The sequence below is a fragment of the Ipomoea nil genome, unplaced genomic scaffold, assembly GCF_001879475.1.
Source record: "Ipomoea nil cultivar Tokyo-kokei standard unplaced genomic scaffold, Asagao_1.1 scaffold2818, whole genome shotgun sequence".
NCBI classification, from domain to species: Eukaryota; Viridiplantae; Streptophyta; class Magnoliopsida; order Solanales; family Convolvulaceae; genus Ipomoea; species Ipomoea nil.
In genome coordinates, this window is record NW_017619246.1 from 2,795,292 (window position 1) to 2,814,984 (window position 19,693).

Below are 19,693 nucleotides of genomic sequence, written 5' to 3' on the forward strand. Positions count from 1 at the left end.
GTTGAGGAGGCGGTGGAGGAGCAGGAACTTCTTGTGCCAGAGGTGCAAGAACTGGCAGACTTGGTGGAAACTTCGGAAGAGGCTCTGGTGGAGGTGGAGGTTAATAGAGCCCATCGAAACCGAAACCAGGAGGGGGTAGAACCGGTCCAAACGTCAGTTGTTTTAAATAGATGAGATATTCTGAATTGCTCATATTCAGAATTTCAGCATACATGTCAGATTGAACAACTGGTGAAAATTTCATAAATGGAGGCTCAGACCCTTCCACTTTCTCTTGTTCTGCCAACGGTTTCTCTTCACCAACGTCTTCTTCATATATGAAGCCAGGTTCACACGGTGGTGATTTTGCAACTGCTTGGACTTGAGGTGACTTTGGTTCGTGCTCTTCTCCTTCTTCTGATATTAACACCAGAGGGTTGCTTGGTGTTTCTCCAGCCTTTTTACGTCCGTCCGTTCGTGTTGCCCTTCGGGGTTGCTTGAGAACTTTCTCCCAAGTTTTCTGATTTGGATTCCTCATCTCGTTCTCCTGGGATTCACTTGACACCATCTTGTACCTGCAAAAGAGTTCAAACAGCAAAATCTTCCACAAAAAATATTTCTCGACTATCTCCCAATATATAGGGCGGTCAGGAAGACTATCGGTTCTTTTGCCGATGGGCAGTAAATATTTCTGGCCGTCGTTTGAGATTTACGGGATGTGACGGATAGCGGCAAGACTTCTCATTGGTTGAGAGAGCGGTGGATGGGAAGGGATTTGATGGGCAACGGTTTAGAGGGGAGAGTTTAATGAGGGGTTAGGTTTTAATTGCTTCTGTGGGAGACGATTGGCATTGTTAAGCTGAGAGGAGGTATGGGGGTGCCGATTTGAGAGAGAGAATAAATCTGTTTGGAAAGATTTGATCTAGGAGAGAATTATGGGGGGAGGTTTAAGATGGGTGGAGGTTTAGAAAAGGTAGGAGTTTATGGGTGGAGGTTTGACACCCAATTAAACTCTGATTTTCCTCCTTTGTCTCCTGATTACCTTCTCAAAATCGTGTACCACAGATATAATCACACTCAAACATCTCGTTAGTAGCATAAATTACTCCACAAATAATTAATCACACATAACAATATATATTAATCATCCACACGACAATTTCCAATTAAATCAAACAAAATTTGAAAACTAACAAATTTATCACACATTTTCCAAATTAACATTTAGAAACATCTTTATATAAAATAACATGCTAAATCAGATTCTAAAAATTTTAGAATCTAACAAAAAGCATTTTAACAAATTATATAAACATATATGCATATGCACGTAACACATAAAATAAAAGATTTAAACACATTAAATCATATTATACACATATATAATTAAATAAACACGGTAAATCACATTTTTTTTAGACAAATTGTTCATGCAAACAAATTAATTAATTTTAAAAACATGAACACATACTCATACACTGATTAACACATTAAAACATGCAATTTTAAACAAATTATCAAATAAAACACGAATTGCACATTTTATCAAATTAATTTGCATGGCATATTATTTCACGTTAAAAAAACACATGCAAATACACAAATACATTCATAACACATATTGCAATTTTATTATATAAAAATTTCGAACAAACATGTGCATATAATCACATAAAACAATTTATTCACATAAAACAATTTATTTTGAGCACAAGTATCAATTTAAATTGAGAGATTAAGTCCAGTGATACTTAGCTCATTTCGATCATTCCCAACTCGTGCCTTAAGGTAGAAAATCTCGTTTCGCATAAAGGCTTCGTGAGAATATCAGCAACTTGGTTTTCCGTAGGGATATATTCGATCTTTAGATTCTTCTTTTCAACATGATCCCTTATGAAGTGATGTCGAATGTCGATATGTTTGGTTCTTGAGTGAAGCACCGGATTGTGAGTGATAGCGATTGCACTAGTATTATCACAATAAATACTAACGTCATCACAATTAACTCCGTAATCCTTCAATTGTTGCTTCATCCACAAAATTTGCGCACAACAACTTCCTGCAGCAATGTATTCGGCCTCGGCGGTACTAGTTGCAATGGAATTTTGCTTTTTGCTGAACCAAGAAACAACCTTCCCCTCAAGAACTGGCATGTCCCGGAAGTGCTTTTTCTGTCTATTTTGCAACTTGCAAAATCCGCATTTGAAAAACCCGTTAGAGTAAAAACTGTACCTTTTGGATACCACAATCCAACATTGATTGTGCCTTTCAGATATCGTATGATTTTCTTTGTTGGGGTGAGGTGGCTTTCTTTTGGATTTGCTTGGAATCTTGCACACACCCCCACAGCATAAGATATGTCCGGCCTGCTTGCAGTAAGATATAAAAGAGAACCAATCATTCCTCTATATTTTGTTTGATCGACATCCTTTTCATCTTCATCTTTGTCTAGCCTCAAGATGTACTCATTGGAATTTTGATCGATGATTTTCCATCAAGGCCAAACTTCTTTATCAAGTCGCGGGTGTACTTTGCTTGATTGATGAATACTGCTTCTTTCAGTTGTTTGACTTGTAAGCCCAAGAAGTAATTCAATTCACCCATCATGCTCATTTCGAATTTATTCTGCATAAGCTTCGAAAATTTCTCACACAAAGAATTGTTAGTGCTTCCAAAAATAATATCATCAACATATATTTGCACTAATAAAATATGATCACCATCTTGAATTCTAAATAGAGTTTTGTCAACAAGGCCTTTGGTGAATCCACAGCTTATCAAGAACATTGACAAAGTATCATACCAAGCTCTAGGTGCTTGTTTCAACCCACACAATGCCTTTTTAAGTTTGTAGACTTTATCACCTTCGCCTTTTACCTCAAAACCTGGGGGTTGTTCGACATAAACTTCTTCTTCGAGTAGACCATTCAAGAATGCGCTTTTCACGTCCATTTGATAAACAGTGAAATCTTTGTGTGTGGCATAGGCTAGGAAAATTCTGATTGCTTCAAGTCGGGCTACCGGTGCAAAATTTTCATCAAAATCTATTCCTTCTTCTTGAGAGTATCCTTTTGCAACGAGCCTTGCTTTATTCCTAACAATCACGCCTTCTTCGTTTGCTTTGTTCCGGAAGACCCATTTGGTTCCTACAGCATTGTGGTTCGCCGGTCTTGGAACAAGTTCCCAAACATCATTTCTTTTGAATTGATCGAGCTCCTCTTGCATGGCATTTATCCAATCCGGATCATTTAGAGCTTCGTCAACTTCTTTTGGTTCAATTTGAGATAGATAACACGTGAACAATGCTTCCATGGTAGATGATCTTGTTTTCACGCCTTCATGAATATTCCCAATAATTAATTCTGGAGGGTGATTTTTGAGCCATCTTAAATATGGTTCAAATGTGTGCATGGTACTGGGTGGATCCATTTGTTGTGTACTGGATGAGTTGGTTCGAATTTCCATATTTAATTCATTTTGGAATTGACCACCAACTTCACCAGTAACTTGATTACTAATTGGATCACCAACTTCAACCCGTACTGCATCTCCATTCTCACGTGCGGCATCATCTCCAAAATTATTATTAAAAGAATTTCCAACTTCTTCTGGATGAGGGATGAGATTTTCTAGAGAATTAATTTCCAACTCATCCATTCCCTGCAAAACATCACCTTCACACGTATCATTAGTATCACAAAAATCAATATGACACTTGTTACCATTTTGTGCAAATTCTTCATCCAGAGCGCCATTTTTGATTTGTGATTTTTCATCAAATACCACGTGTATGGATTCTTCAACCACCATTGATCTTTTATTCAAAACTCTGAACGCCTTGCTGGTAGCTGAATATCCTAGAAAAATTCCTTCATTTGCACGCTCATCAAAAGCTTTTAGATGCAATTTATCATTAATATGAATAAAACATTTGCATCCAAAAATATGAAAATAACCAATATTTGGTTTTCTCCCTTTATATAGCTCGTATGGCTTCTTCTTGTACTGCTTATGGATCATGCTTCGATTTTGCGTGTAGCAAGCAGTGTTGATAGCTTCCGCCCAATAGCGTTTCAGGAGACCGGCAGCACTAATCATCACTCGTGCGGCTTCTTTGAGCGTCCGATTTCTTCTTTTGGCAACACCGTTTTGTTGCGGTGTTCTTGCGGCAGATAATTGATGAGAAATTCCATGTGAATTGCAAAGAGCTTGTATAACTTCATTCACGAACTCGGTTCCGCGATCCGTTTGTATTTTTGATATTTGCAATTCTTTCTCATTTTGTAGTTGCTTCAACAGCTTCGGTAGAACTTGCTCAACTTCATTTTTCTTCTTGAGAAACACGGTCCAAGTGTACCTGGAAAAATCATCAACAACAACGAGAGTATATTTCTTACCACTTACACTTATTGGATCAACCGGTCCAAATAAGTCCATATGTAGTAAGCTTAACGGTCTTGACGTTGACTCGTGTGTCTTTGATTTGAATGATGATTTGATTTGCTTTCCGCGTTGACATGCATCACACACTTGGTCCTTCTTGAAGATAATATCTGGCAAGCCTTCAACTAGATTTTTCTTTGCAAGCTGATTGATAGTCTTGAAGTTTAAGTGGTTGAGCTTTCTGTGCCATTCCCAATTAGCTTCATTCGAATTTCTGGCCATTAAGCACACTGAATCTTTGCTTGTACTCCAATCAACGACATACATATTCTTTCGTCTTTTTCCAGAGAGAACAATCTCATTTGTGAGCTCATTTTTTATTAGGCAATTATCTTTAGAAAATTCTACAAGATAGCCTTTATCACAAAATTGACTAGTGCTCAACAAATTGAATTTTAAGCCTTCAACGAAAGAAACATCTTCAATCTTCAATCCATTTTTCTTGATCGTGCCAACTCCTTTTGTAATTCCATAATTTTGATTTCCTCCGAATATAACTTTTGGTCCATCGATTTCTTTGAAATTCACTAGATATGATTTATTTCTAGTCATGTGGCGTGAGCAACCACTATCGATTTACCAAACATCCTGCAAAAAAGATTAATTAACTTTAGGTACCCATACTTGCTTGGGTCCTTTACTGTTAGTGATTTTAGGTAACCAAACCCACCTAGATCTTATTGAATTAAGATGAGGCGACTTGTAACCATTAGAGATTCAATAATCATAACTCACATTAGAAAACATTTTTGGTGCCGGATTTTGAAAAACATTTTTATACTTTGGCACCTGGGAAGAGGATTGTTGCTTTGGTCTATAAAAAGCATTACATCTATTACACAACCAATCCTTTTAAGTGGGATAAAATCTCCCAACTTTATTTCTAGAAAAGCTTCCCTCTTTTCTATGAAATCTTTTTGCACTTGACTCTTTGGCATATCTTTGCTTAAAGAATTTTTGTTGCTTTGCCGTAGTATAGAATTGTTTCGGCCTTTCAACATTCAACTTTGCTTTTTCATGATAGCCATGTCATTGTCTCATCGTGCTATTCTGACTTTTAACAAATTTTACCACTTGAACTTTATTATTTAAAGTAGTAGTAGAATTAGTCAGATTTTGAGGGGTTTGAGAACATGTGGAGTCATAACCGATTCCGGTTCTATCTCCTGATGGCTTTTGCATGCTCACCAATTTATCTATAATTTTATACGAATTAGTGAACGTAGCAATGGTTGCCCGAAGGTTATGTTCTCTAATCTCTCTTGCTTTACACTCTTCTTGAAGATGAATATTTTCATTCTTCAATTTACTCACTTCAAGTAAAGCATCTTGCAATTTTTTATTCATTTCTTCTTTTTCAAGAATTAGAATATTATTGCGCTCCTTGAGTTGAGGATGAGTGAGCATAATCTCTTGACATTCTCGCATTAGACTGTCAATATATTCACGAGAAAAAGAAGAATTAACAGAATTGAAAGAATTAGAAGTTACCTCTTCTTCCTCTGCTTCAAGAGCCATAAGACAATCTTCACTTGTACTCAACTCAATTGACTTGCATACCAGCGCCGTATCATCATCCGAACACGAACTTTCATCGCTTGATGATGAATCCTCCGAATCATCATTTTCGTTTGGTTTGTTGCTAACGAGAGCTTTTCTTTTGTTGCGCTTGAACCTTTTGCTTTCGGATTTGTTCGGCGTAGATTCAACATTTTTGCATTGATACTTGCTAACAATCGGATACGGACAATTTATTTTAAAATGTCCGGGTTTGCGGCAATTGTAGCACAAATTGTTGTTTTCTTTGACTTTTTCTTCTTGTGAGGTGCGAGAGGCGAATTTTCCACGAGCAGAATTTTTGTTGTCTCCTTTTCGCATAAACCTTCTAAACTTTTTGACAAAAAGAGAAAACTGTTCGTCAGTCATAAAATCAACATTATTTTCTACTGACCTGGAGGTTGATGGTTGTTCGGTCATTAGAGCAGAATTTCGAGCTTCATGAACATCATCATCTTTGGCCTTCATTTCGAACTCATATGCTTTTAGATCACTAAATAATTTGTCTGTTGACAACATTCTTAGATCTCGGTGATCGGGCATAGCCGTAACCTTCATATCCCATGCAGATGGTAAGCCTCGTAGGATTTTGAGATTAATTTCTTTTTGGCTAATATTTTTTCCAAGATCACTAATCTCTCCAAGAACTTTGAACATTCAAGCTTCCATGTCTGCAACACGTTCATTTGAGAGCATTTTGAAATCTTCAAACTTCTTCATGGCGATTGTGAGCTTATTGTCTTTTTCTTGTTCATCTCATTCGCCAATCTTGATGAGAGTTTCCCATATTTCTTTGGCAGTAGCACACTTTCGGATCTTCGGAAATATTGTATCATCAACGGCTTTGAATAGAATATCCTTGGCAATATTGTCAAGATTATTCCGCGTTCTATCATCCGATGTCCATTCCGGTTTAGGCTTTTGTACGTACTGTGGAGCATCCGGGGATATAACAAACGCCGTATTGATTTTTAATATTTCTATAGGGCCAGTGGAAATAACTTCCCACATTTCATCGTGTAAAGCCGATAAGTGTACCTGCATACGAACTTTCATCATCATCATCATCATCATCATCATCATCACGAGAGATATGAAAGATTAATCCAATCACACACTTTGTAGAATGGATCAGCCTAGCAGTAAAAAACAGTTAACCCAATTAGGCAACGTGTTTTAATACCAAAGGTTGGTATAAACTGACTCAAATAGGCTACAGGCTCTGATACCAATTGTTGGTATCAGTTAAAGCCAAAGCCTGACTCGGATAGGCACCCGCTCTGATACCAATTGTTGCTCCCAAAAGAGGTAAGGTGAAAGTCTAGAGAGGGGGGGGGGGGGGGTGAATAAACTTTCAAACTTTTTTGCACAGCACAACAATTGCTAAGCCAGAGATAAACCAAAACTCTTAACTAGATTGTTAGAGTATGGTGCACAGCGGAAATAAATAAAGATAAAGTGTGTGTGAGATTGTGTGAGCAGTATATCTCGTGTAGAACAATTAAGTAAAGAGCAGTAAGTAAAGAAAGCAGTAAAGAACACAAGACAATTATAGTGGTTCGCGAGGTGGTGTAATCCTCCTACTCCACTTGCTCTTCTCTCCAAAAGCAATTCACTATATCTAGCACTTCTTGGTTCCAAGATACAATGAATTTTCGTGATCTATTGCTTTGATCACAAAGCCCGCACTAATCACGCCCAGTGACACCACACTGCTGTTTCGGGTTTCACGTCGCCGCGCTACTATCCCAGGATTTCACGACTCCGCGTTACTTTCCCCCCATCTTCCACACTCCGGTAGAAACGTATCCCGTGATCTAGTGCTTTGATCACAAAGCCCGCACTAATCACGCCCAGTGCCTCCGACACTGCTGCTTCGGATCTCACAGCTCCGTGTGACAATCCAGGATTTCACAGCTCCGTGCTACTTTCCTCCCTTCTCTTGTTTTGCTCCAAAACAAGTGTTGTCTTGCTTCCAACTTCTGAGACTCTGTAGATGATCTTCAATGATGCGCAGGTCTCTTTGATGAAGATTAACACTCTTGAATGATTTCTCTTGATAGCTCTGAGTGTTTTCTCTCTTTGAGTGTATCAAGTAAAGCACTTGATTTTTTATGCTCTTTTTTGCTCTGTTTAGAACTCAGAATATTTTTCTTTGAAGCTCTCTGAGTTCTTTTTCTTTTCTCACTTCTCACTTGAAGATTTTTGGTATGCTCTGTACCAAATGAGATTTTTGCTCTATTGCTCTTTTAAGCTCTTTTTCGTATGTCTTGCTCATGTGTTCCCCTGATCTTCAAGTCTTCATATCTTCATCATTTTATAGCTTGTAATGAGAATCTGTCCGTTGGAAAGAGACGATCTCATTTTTGAAATCTTGTATCTTTTGTCAGAGATCTTATCTTATCTTCTGCAAAGTGTCAGAAAAGATAAGGTAGCTGTTTGAGAGAGCTTCAACTCCATGTAAATGAGCTCCTAAATTTTATCTGATATTCCTCTGGTTTTACGTTCAGTGGGAATATCTGGGTCTCTGTTTTGGTGTAGAATAGCTTCTCTGATCAGCTCTGAAGTGGTCCTTGTATCTTTGGGATTTAAAAATATTCTTCAATTTAATCACATACTAGTTAGACTAGTATTTTTCCTTGTGAGAATTTTTTTACTGTAAGTTTTTCTTCATCTTCTTCATTCTCACGTCTGGGTGTTCTGAAGCTTCAAACTGGCTTTGAACTTCCTCCCAATTTGAATTTCTCCTTTGTAATTGACACCCAATTTCAATTGACTTGTAATTGGCACCCAATTTGAATTTCTCCATTTTAATTGGCTCCCAATTGACTTTGACTTGCAATTGGCTCCCAAACTTATCCTGGTGCTTTAATTACTTCCAATTTTGAATTATGTTGACCTTGACTTCGAAATTGGCTCCCAGATTTCTCCTGGTATTGAATCGAATTTCATCTCAATTCAATTGCTCCTCAATGTCTTCTTTTAATTGGTCCCCATTTTGAAATTGCATCCCATACTACAATCTCAATTTCAATTTTACATTGACTCCCAACTTGAATTGATTCCATGTGAAACTTGCTCCCAATTTAAATCAATTTCAATTTGTCTGAAACTAGCTCCCATTTCCAATTTCTCTGAACTAGCTCCCAATTTCAATTCATATGAAATCGGCTCCCAATTCCTTTGAATTGTGATATGAATCATATAAACCATGCTTTGTTTTAAAGGCTGTTTTCCACTCATCACCTTCTTTCATCCTGATTTGATGATATCCTCGTTTCAAATCCACCTTGCTAAAGTACTTAGCTCCATAAAGTTCATCAAGCATATCATCAAGTCGAGGAATAGGAAATCTATACTTAATAGTTATATTGTTGATTGCACGACAATCAACACACATTCTCCATGTACAGTCTTTTTTTGGGACAATGAGTGGAACGGCACACGGACTCAAGCTTTCTCGAATATGTCCAATTTCAAGAAGCTCTTCAACCTGTTTCTGGATTTCCTTTCCTTTCACGGGATTGGTTTTGTAGGCTGGTCGGTTTGGCAAGGTAGATCTAGAGACAAAGTCGATTTGATGCTCAATCCCTCTAAGTGGTGACAATCCTTTTGGCTAGGGGTGAGCATCGGTCGGTTTTCGGTCGATTTTCGATTAATAATTGAAATAACCGAAAAAAATTAAGAGACCCTATAACCGACCGAAACCGACCGATTAATAATATTCATAACCGACATAACCGAAACCGACGGTTATCGGTCGGTTTTATTTAACCGACAGATTCTCACGAAGGTTTCATACAGTGTAGCAAACAAATAGATATATTTGAACTTCTATGGTTTCAACATTGCATGCATGATTTCACTGAATTTTATTTCATAATATCAATCACCACTCATATATGGGTTGTTATAGCAAATCATGAATTCAAACTTTATTTAAAAACAATTTTTTTAATATAAAAAAGGGTACAGAAAACAAGAATCTGAGCACTGGATTCTTTAATTTATAATTGAATACGAAGTATTTGTTAGGTAGAATTATTAATCATACGCTTTTGTAGCTGTCATCACCGGGAGTGTCGAAAGCCGCCGGCAGCATCGTCCGGCCAAGAGACCTCCGTTGCCGCCGTCGAGGCCAGAATTTCCGGCAGCTAGATAGTCTTCCCAAACAACTTTATCGCCGGGTCCAACCTCTGATTCCAAGAAACAGAAAACAAACACTAAATCCTATGACTTTGGGACTAGGTCTCTCTCTATCCTTTCATTCACTCACTCGCAGGAGACTTCAGTGAGATTTGAGAAGGTCAGAAAGTGTGATTGTGTGAGGCAGGAGGTGGTGGTGGGCATGTGGCATATTGGCCTTAGTTTGTGAGATTATTTATTGATATTATTTATTTATTATACTTAGTTTGGGTACTTAGACACTTAGACCTCATTTTTTTTTATAAATTAAGTCCTCGGTTTTTTGGTCGGTTATCGAATTTTTAAAAAAAAACCGATAACCGACCGAAAAACCGAAATAACCGACTTTTTTTGAACTAAATAATCGAAACCGAACCGATAATCGAAAATTTCGGACAGTTCGGTTATCGGTGATCGATTTTTCGGTCGGTCCGGTTATTTTGCTCACCCCTACTTTTGGCATCTCTTTAGGGAATAAATCTGAAAAATCAGCAAGCAATTCATCAATAGAGGCATTACGAAAACAAGATTCAGAGTGTAACACAAGAGCAGAATCAAGATCAGTGGTAAGCTTATGAATGAAAAGTAAGTTAAACGTGTCTCCCCTTCTTATTGCCTTCTTAATGTCATTTTTTGTTGCAAGAAGAGAGGGCTGATGTGGTGATTCCTTTGCTGGGTTTTGAGATGAAAATGGCGTGGAAAGGGATATTGGAGGAGGTGGAGGCTTTGATTTTGGATAGGGGGAATATGGCACTGATTTCGCCTCTTTTGATGTCTTCCTTGATTTCAATAGTATTTCTTCCACCTGTTCAGGAGTCAAAGGAGACAAGACATATCTAACTCCATCCATGTGAAACACATAAGTGTTCATCATTCCATCAAAAGTGATTTTTCTATCAAATTGTCACGGTCTACCTAGCAGCACATGAGCAGCCTGCATTGGGACAATATCACACAAAATTTCATCAGAGTAACTGTTAATAGATAAAGGAATAAGAGCCTGCTTTGTTACTCTAACTTCTCCTGCATCGGTTAACCATTGCAAACGATATGGATTTGGGTGATCAAGCAAAGGTAATTGAAGAAATTTAACCATAGCTGCACTAGCCACATTTGTGCAACTTCCAGAATCTATTATCACAGTACAAGCATTCCCTCTAATTGACCCTTTAGCATAAAATATATTTTCTCTTTGAGACTCATCTTCTTTTAAAGGATGAACATTCAAAACCTTCTTAACAACAAGAGTATGAACAGACTCACTATCAGCATATTCATAATCAAAATCTAAAGGTAAAGGTGGTTCCTCCTCAACATGCTCATTGGGGGTTTCCAAATGGTCACTAACCTCATCCTCAGACTCATATTCAAGACAAGAGGCAAACTTTTCACATTGTTTTGTTATCTTAACTACCCACTTGTTAGGACAATCACGAGCCATATGGCCTCTTCCATTACATCTATAACAAATCAATTCTCTATCACGTTGAGGCCTCACTGCCTCACTTACCTTTTCCTTACCTTTGTCTCGTGAATCATCTCTTGGAAGAGGGCGTTCATCACGCCTTTGAGGGGTAGAACGAGTGTTGTTCCATCTTGATGCACCATTGTTGGGCTTGTACATCTTCATCTCTTTGATTTTTACTTCAGATTCGCGTGCAGCATACAAGGCATCATCAAGGGTGTTATATCTTTGTGTACTCATTCCCCACCGGATTTCTTTGTTCAATCCATGTAAGAAACGAGCAATAGTTCTTGCCTCTTCTTCATTATGTCCCCTTGCTCAAGCAAAATATTGATTGTTCGGTGATAGTCATCAACCGACATTGATCCCTGAACAGTTCCCTGCAATTTTCTTTCAAGATCATAGAAAAAAGATTTAGGGCGAAAGGTTAGGCGCATATCTTCCCTTACTTGAACCCAAGATTCATAGGGAATAAAATCAGCAACTCTCTCCCTATTTCTTTTTCTCCACCAAGATACTGCATACCCCTTAAAGATGTAGCAACTAGCCTAATTTTTGTAACATCAGAATAGTGCTTTAAATCAAAAAGTGTTTCAACAGCATTCTCCCATTCTATATACTCTGTTGGTCCCTTCTCACCAGAGAAGTTAGGAATTTCAAGTTTAATGTTTCCTAACTCCTCATTAGGCTGTTGGATCCTTTGACATCTAGGATCCACTCTCCCTGCTGGTGGCAGGTGTCGCTCATCATTGTGTGGTGGTTGCACTTGCTGTGAGCGTTGCTCCAGATTAGTCATTCGTGTGAGTAACCCGTCCATGGCGAAGGTTAGAACATCTATTTTTTCTTCCAATGTCTGGGGTGGGTTTGGAACTTGTTCATCCATCTGTAGAGGAAAAAAAAAATTCTAAACAAAAAGATGTGTGAGTAGACACGTTAGTGAAACCAAAAAGTTGGCTCGCTCCCTCACTATTCTCAGCTCGCAGGTAAGAGGTGGATTATATAGCTCTGGGGGGTGCACTACACACTCTTACAAACACACACTCCACTCGTGTATCGCTCAAGGTGGCAGATACTCTCACCAGCCTTTTTCCAAAAAGGAAAATTCTAGTCCGGTACTCAAGTTGATATGGATTCAACCTCAAAGTTCAAGAAAACGTACCTTGGAAGACTTCACAAGCCTTTGAGAGTAAGGGTGTATCGTGAGGTAGGTAATAAAATTGAGAGCAAGAAGCAAAGAAAAAGGACAATACGAGCAAAGAAACTAAATAAGATTTGAAAGAAAAAGGAAACCAAAGAAGGAAGTATGGCAGAAAGATATGCAAGACCAATATCAACAGATAGAGACAAATAGAATCTAAGAGGGGTGTTGAGGACAACGATGATCCATTACGAGTCCTAGTAGATGGTCCAATAACAAGGGCAAAGGCTAAACAATTACAAGATGCCGTTGGAGGGCTAATTAGCGCTCAATGGGATATGGATCAATTTGATGATGACAAGGAGCGGCCGGTTAATCTAATTGGGGTCCAGTTGGAGGGAAATTAATTGAATTGGGCTATGCTGATTACATGGATAGTAAATAAATTTATTGGACTATCCATTAGTATTCAAATAATGAGTAGCATATTATTTCTTTTATAATAAGTAGTCTAGTTATTTGTTTTTAGTTAGACTTTAGTGCTATGTTTGAGTTCAAACTATCCATGTCCTATTCTTTAGGCAAGAGGCATGCTAGGGAGCTATATATAACACTCCTAATCTCTTTGTAAAGGACACATCAGATTTTGAGAAATAGCAAACAAGAGCACTACTTGTGCCTTGCCTTGTTCTTGAGTTCTTCAAGACTTCCCGACTTATCAAGGACTGTTTTCTTCCTTGTGGCGTCTCTTTCTTCGTATCACCTTCAAACCAGGTGTGGGAGAATCCCAATCTTAGAAAACACCATAACCCTTCCTGCAACACAACCCAAATCCGTCTAACAGAACCACATCACAAACCAACCGAGACAATGCCAGCTCCGTTCTACTAGAGACGTGAAAAGCCCGAGGACCAAACGAGAACGCAAGGTTTCCAAACTTCGTCTCCAGCCCGAGGATCACATCATTTTTGGTATCAGAGCCAGGTTGGCTTATTCACGTCTTAGAGGTTACAAATCACAACCTAATTTATATATTTTCTTACCGTCTATCCTCTATTCAATTGCTGCCAGTTTTCTTCCTTTTGTGTTATCTTTTTAGCTACCAAAACTAGTCCCAAAAGCAAAGTGCATAATTTTTCCGTGATCCTTAATGAGTCTACTATCTCTAAATTAAATTTCATCAACTAATTCCTTGCCATATAGCCCCAATTGATTGATCAATACTCACTGCCGAAAATTTCCCAGATTTGCGCAGTTAGATTGAAAAATTCCAAAAAAATACTTATGTATCGTATTTTGTTTTGAATTTTTTTGTGAAAGTAGTACACTCATAGTACTTGAAAACGTGAAAATTTCAGTCCAAAACAATTTGTCAATTGTTCCCAGAAATTCTGTGAAGTTACACCCAGATTCTGTAACTTTCTGCCAAACTGTTTCTTTTTTGGTGTGTTTCATTTGTGCTAAATCTATTTTAGCCTTTATTTTTGCATTCAAAAAAAAATCAAAACAATAAATATACCATTCTGTATGCTGATAAGCTTGTTCACTTATTTGTTATTAGTTTGAGTGTTGTATCAATTTTCTTTCAAGCCAAACACCCAATAACCTTTTATCCTATCACCCACGCCTTGTGGAAGAAGTATTCCTTAGATTGTTGGAAAGTCCGTCAAGAACTCGTAGAAAAGGGTCTTGTTCTTTGCTATTTGTGTGTTTTTGTGAGACCATTAGAGTGTTTTATTTTAATACACGAGCGGTAAAAGAAGAGTGACTCACCCTAAAACTGAGAGTGTGTGAGGGAGTGAAGTAAGGGCCTTATTTATATTATATATATACATATTTTAGTTTTGCTATTTTAATGGCGGAGGGTGGGGAGACTAGCGAGCGAAGGGAAACCCAAAATCCAGATGTTAGGTTCATGGTGGACGCGATGAGGGGAGAATTTGACAGGTTAAATAGAAGTTTTGAGGAGATGGATGGTAGAATGGTTGAGATGGAGAGAAACCAGAGGGGGGAAAGGATAGAAGATGAAAATAGAGGGAGAAATGGGGTGCAATTTAGGGAACAGAACAGAGAAAGGGAGAGAAATAGAAGACAAAATGAAAGGGAACAAATGAGTAATAGTAGTGGAGAGGAGAGTGAAGAAATAGATGAGAATAGAGAATTTAGAAGGGAAAGAAACAGAAGGGGTAGAAATCGGTGGGAAGAAGTGGATGATGACATGAGGGATGTTCGGCCAATGATCCCTAAGTTTCAAGGGAAAAATGACCCGGAAGCTTATCTAGATTGGGAAAGTAGGGTGGTGAGGTCATTTGAATGTCATAGGTATTCAGAGAGGAAGAAGTTAAGACTGGTAGTCCTAGAGTTTACAGACTATGCTTCTAGCTGGTGGGATAAGATTATAGCTGAGAGAAGGAAGTATGGAGAGGATCCTATAGAGTCTTGGAGGGAGTTGAGAATTTTAATGAGGAGGCGATTTGTACCAAGTTGGTACCAACGTGAAATGTATCAGCGACTTGAATATCTTTTGCAGGGTGCTAGAAGTGTTGCTGACTACAATCAAGAGATGGAGAAGCTCATGATCAGGCTTAACGTAGATGAAAAGACCGAGAGGTCCATGGCCCGGTTCCTTAGAGGCTTGAATGCAGAAATTCGAGAAGAAGTTGATAGGCAACATTATGTGGAGTATGATGAGCTAGTACAAATAGCCATGAAGGTGGAGCAGTCTTTGCAAAGAAAGAAAAACCGGTTCCACATGAGTTCTTCCTCTTGGAAGAGTAAGGAGGGTTCCAAGGAGAGATTCCAGTCAAGGAATGACAATGGTAAACCCAAGGAGTCTAGAGACCAAAAAGGTAAGGACTTTGCCGAAGGAAACTCTAGGCCACGTAACATCAAGTGTTTCAAATGTCAAGGAAGAGGCCATATTGCAAAAGTTTGTCCAAACAAGGTAAATATGACAATCAAGAAAGGGAGGATTGTTACTGATTCCGAGCAAAGTGATTCCAAGGAGGAGACCGAAGAGGAATCTGATTCACGTGAGGAGGAACTACTTGAAACTGATAATGAAGAAGTTTTGGAGGGACCAGTTGAGGGAGATGCCTTGATGGTAAGGCGCATGCTCAACATCCAAGCCACTGGGGATGAAAGTCAACGTGAAAACATCTTTCACTCAAGGTGTTTTGTTCATGGGAAGGTATGTAGTTTAATAATTGATGGCGGGAGCTGTACTAATGTTGCTAGTACCAAAATGGTGGAGAAGCTAGGCTTGAGCACACAAATCCATCCTACACCATATGCATTGCAGTGGTTAAACAAGGCGGGGGATATCAAGGTGAATCAACAAGTTTTGATTCTGATCAAGTTGGGACATTATGAAGATGAGATCCTTTGTGACATAGTGCCCATGGACGCTGCTCACATTCTTCTAGGGAGGCCGTGGCAGTTTGATATGAAGGTGTTCCATGATGGTTATTATAACAAGTACATGTTCGAGCACCGAGGCAAGAAGATCACCTTAACCCCAATGACTCCGCGACAAATTCACGATGACCTTCAGAAAATGAGGGAAAGAGAGAAAAATGAGAAAAGAATGGAAAAAAATAGTGAACAGACTGTTGAAAAAGAGAGTGGAAGGAAAAGAGAGAAAAATAAAAGCGAGGACAAAGAAAAAACAAAGAAAAATTTCATTGGAAAAAAGAGAGATATTGAAAAAGCAATAAGAGCGGGGAGGCAAGTTTTTCTTTTGTTGTATAAAGGACCCAACGAGGGTACTACTAATCCTAGTCATTTGCCCGAGGCAATGACTTCTTTAATGCAGGAATTCAAAGATGTTTGTCCGGAGGAACTTCCTGCCGGTTTACCACCGTTGAGGGGGATTGAACACCAAATTGACTTGGTGCCGGGAATGCCATTACCGAATAGGCCTGCCTACCGATGTAACCCGGAGGAGACTAAGGAAATCCAAAAGCAAGTTAATGAACTCTTGGCCAAAGGGCAAATCCGGGAAAGCCTAAGCCCGTGTGCCGTTCCTGTTTTGCTAGTACCCAAAAAAGATGGGTCATGGCGAATGTGCGTTGATTGTCGCGCAATTAACAAAATAACTGTCAAATATCGTTTCCCTATACCCCGTTTAGATGACATGCTTGATGAATTATTTGGTGCTTGTTATTTTTCTAAGATTGATTTGCGTTCTGGGTATCATCAAATAAGAATTAAGGAAGGGGACGAATGGAAAACAGCCTTCAAGACTAAACAGGGTCTATATGAATGGCTTGTTATGCCGTTCGGCCTGACTAACGCACCTAGTACCTTTATGAGACTCATGAACGAAGTTTAACGAGATTTCATTGGGAAAAGTGTTGTTGTTTATTTTGATGACATACTTATTTATAGCAAGAATCTTAATGAGCATGTTAGACATCTTAGGGAAGTGTTTTCTTCTTTGAGGAAATATAAACTGTATGCTAATCTAAAAAAATGTGAGTTTTGCACTTCGTCGGTACATTTCCTTGGCTATATTGTCAATGCCAACGGGATTGAGGCTGATAGTGCTAAAATTGAGGCTGTCCAGCAATGGCCTACACCGAAAACGGTTAGCGAGGTAAGAAGCTTTCACGGATTAGCGAGCTTTTATCGCCATTTTGTGAAAGATTTTAGCTCAATTGTTGCACCGCTAACTGAGGTGATTAAAAAGAACGTTGGCTTTGAGTGGGGTGAAAAGCAAGAGAATGCCTTTAATGAGTTAAAAGAACGATTGTGTAAGGCACCTATTCTTGCTTTGCCTAATTTTGATGCTGTTTTTGAGATAGATTGTGATGCTTCCGCAGTAGGAATAGGGGCTGTACTAATGCAGGGGGGTAAGCCCGTAGCATACTTTAGCGAGAAGTTAAGTGGGGCTTCCCTAAATTATCCTACTTATAACAAAGAGTTCTTTGCTTTAGTGCGTGCTTTAGAGCATTGGGAGCATTACTTGCGTCCAAAAGAGTTTGTTATACATACTGACCATGAATCATTGAAGTATCTAAGAGGTCAGGGTAAACTTAATAAGCGACACGCGAAATGGGTTGAATTTATTGAGTCTTTTGCATATTCCATAAAATATAAACATGGGAAGGATAATGTTGTTGCTGATGCTTTGTCTAGGAGATGTGCTTTATCACGTCTCTACATGCTAGGGTTTTAGGCTTTAAGCATTTGAAAGAACTTTATAACTCTGACATTGATTTTGGAGCAAGTTTTAATGCATGTTTAGAGGGAAAATTTGGTGAGTACTCTTTGAATGACGGTTTTCTGTTCAGGAAAGGCAGGTTATGTATTCCTTCGTGTTCCATGAGACAGCTGCTTCTTAAAGAAGCTCATGGTGGTGGACTCATGGGTCATTTTGGGGTCTTGAAAACTCTCGAGATATTGAAGGACCATTTTTATTGGCCCAAAATGAAACGTGACGTGCATAGAGTCTGTGATAGTTGTGTTACCTGCAAACAGGCTAAGTCCAAGGTACAACCTCATGGGTTGTATACTCCTTTGCCTGTAGCCTCTCATCCATGGGAAGATCTGTCAATGGATTTTGTGTTAGGATTGCCGAGAACTGTTCGGGGACATGACTCCATTTTTGTTGTTGTTGTTGACAAGTTCTCAAAAATGGCGCATTTTATTCCATGCCATAAGACTGACGATGCTAGTAATGTCGCCAATTTGTTTTTCAGGGAGATTGTTAGGCTTCATGGAATGCCTAAGTCTATTGTGTCCGACAGGGATGTAAAATTTTTAAGTTATTTTTGGAAGACTCTATGGGGTAAATTGGGCACTAAGCTACTTTTTTCTACTACGTGTCATCCACAAACGGATGGGCAAACTGAAGTAGTGAATCGTACTTTAGTCACTTTGCTTAGAGTTTTTGTGAAGAAAAATCTTAAGTCTTGGGAAAGTCATATTCCACATGTTGAGTTTGCATATAATAGGCATATCCATTGCGCTACTGAATTTTCGCCTTTTGAGATTGTTTAAGGATTTAATCCTATTACTCCATTAGACTTAACACCTCTTTCTGTTTCTGATTTTGAAAACATGGATGCCGCAAGGAAGGCAAAATGGGTGAAAGACATCCATGCGAAAGTGAGCCAAAATATAGCAAGACGGAATGAACAAGTGGCTCGACGAGTCAACAAAGGACGTCGGAAGGTTGTGTTCAACCCTGGAGATTGGGTTTGGGTGCATTTGAGGAAGAATCGGTTTCCAGTTCAAAGGCAGAGCAAGCTGATGCCACGAGGAGATGGGCCTTTTCAAACAAGGCAGATTCGTGGACGAATCCTTCAAAGGAGGGGGGAGATGTTGAGGACAACGATGATCCATTACGAGTCCTAGTAGATGGTCCAATAACAAGGGCAAAGGCTAAACAATTACAAGATGCCGTTGGAGGGCTAATTAGCGCTCAATGGGATATGGATCAATTTGATGATGACAAGGAGCGGCCGGTTAATCTAATTGGGGTCCAGTTGGAGGGAAATTAATTGAATTGGGCTATGCTGATTACATGGATAGTAAATAAATTTATTGGACTATCCATTAGTATTCAAATAATGAGTAGCATATTATTTCTTTTATAATAAGTAGTCTAGTTATTTGTTTTTAGTTAGACTTTAGTGCTATGTTTGAATTCAAACTATCCATGTCCTAGTCTTTAGGTAAGAGGCATGCTAGGGAGCTATATATAACACTCCTAATCTCTTTGTAAAGGACACATCAGATTTTGAGAAATAGCAAACAAGAGCACTACTTGTGCCTTGCCTTGTTCTTGAGTTCTTCAAGACTTCCCGACTTATCAAGGACTGTTTTCTTCCTTGTGGCGTCTCTTTCTTCGTATCACCTTCAAACCAGGTGTGGGCGAATCCCAATCTTAGAAAACACCATAACCCTTCCTGCAACACAAC

General features: G+C 38.8%; 1 pseudogene; it reads left to right on the forward strand.

The window, feature by feature from the left end:
• Positions 1-14,622: 14,622 nt before the first annotated feature.
• LOC109158454 lies at positions 14,623-19,127 on the forward strand (annotated as a pseudogene).
• The last annotated feature ends 566 nt before the right edge of the window (positions 19,128-19,693 follow it).